At 31.0% G+C, this 699-nt stretch overlaps 1 protein-coding gene across 1 annotated transcript in view; it reads left to right on the top strand.

Moving 5' to 3' along the window:
- Positions 1-699, top strand: part of LOC119587677 — a 19,636-nt gene that overhangs the window by 227 nt on the left and 18,710 nt on the right. The window lies entirely within an intron of this gene.

Here is a 699-nt window from a genome sequence, read left to right as displayed (position 1 = left end):
CATACACACAGAGAAAGAGAGAGAGGCAGATTGAGAAAGATTTAAAGATTGTAATACAAGTATAGATCGACCGATAACCAAATAGACATTGCATATTGCTCCTGACATAATACCTTTTATTCACACCTTTAAAATCTGACGCAAAAACGCTGAGTTTAATGTGAAAAAACAGCAAAAAGATAAAGTTATACTAAAAAAATAATAAAAAAAAATAAAATAAAAAAATAAAGTTCTCATAAAACGGATGCATCTTTCTTTTCCGTCCCAGTCAAAAAAGATCACTAATAACAGAGACAAAAGCTAATCGCTAAACCTGTTATCGAGGGAGACTGATTGCCTATTAGCCGAACGGAAAACACGATCCGATCCGTCAGATTAATGTTTCTAAGCCGGATCTGACGTCGCTTTTCAACAACATTTATTATTAACATAGTAAAGATATTAAAAATGAGAAATGATAAATTGCTTCTTAGATCTATGGATAAAAGTATAGATATATCCTATAATGCATATCACGGAATTTTAGATACTTTGGATCATATATCTATTGATATAAAAAAAATTTCATCAACATTCGAGCCACCTTATAGAAAAGCGATATTGTAATTCTACTTAATTGGCCTTAGAAGAGGTATAATTGCCTATTTAGCAAGATAATTACTTAGTGAAAGATAATTTCTCACTTTCCTTCTCATCCTG

The sequence above is a fragment of the Penaeus monodon genome, chromosome 23 (genome assembly GCF_015228065.2).
Source record: "Penaeus monodon isolate SGIC_2016 chromosome 23, NSTDA_Pmon_1, whole genome shotgun sequence".
NCBI classification, from domain to species: domain Eukaryota; kingdom Metazoa; phylum Arthropoda; class Malacostraca; order Decapoda; family Penaeidae; genus Penaeus; species Penaeus monodon.
This window is presented reverse-complemented; position numbering and strand designations above follow the sequence as displayed.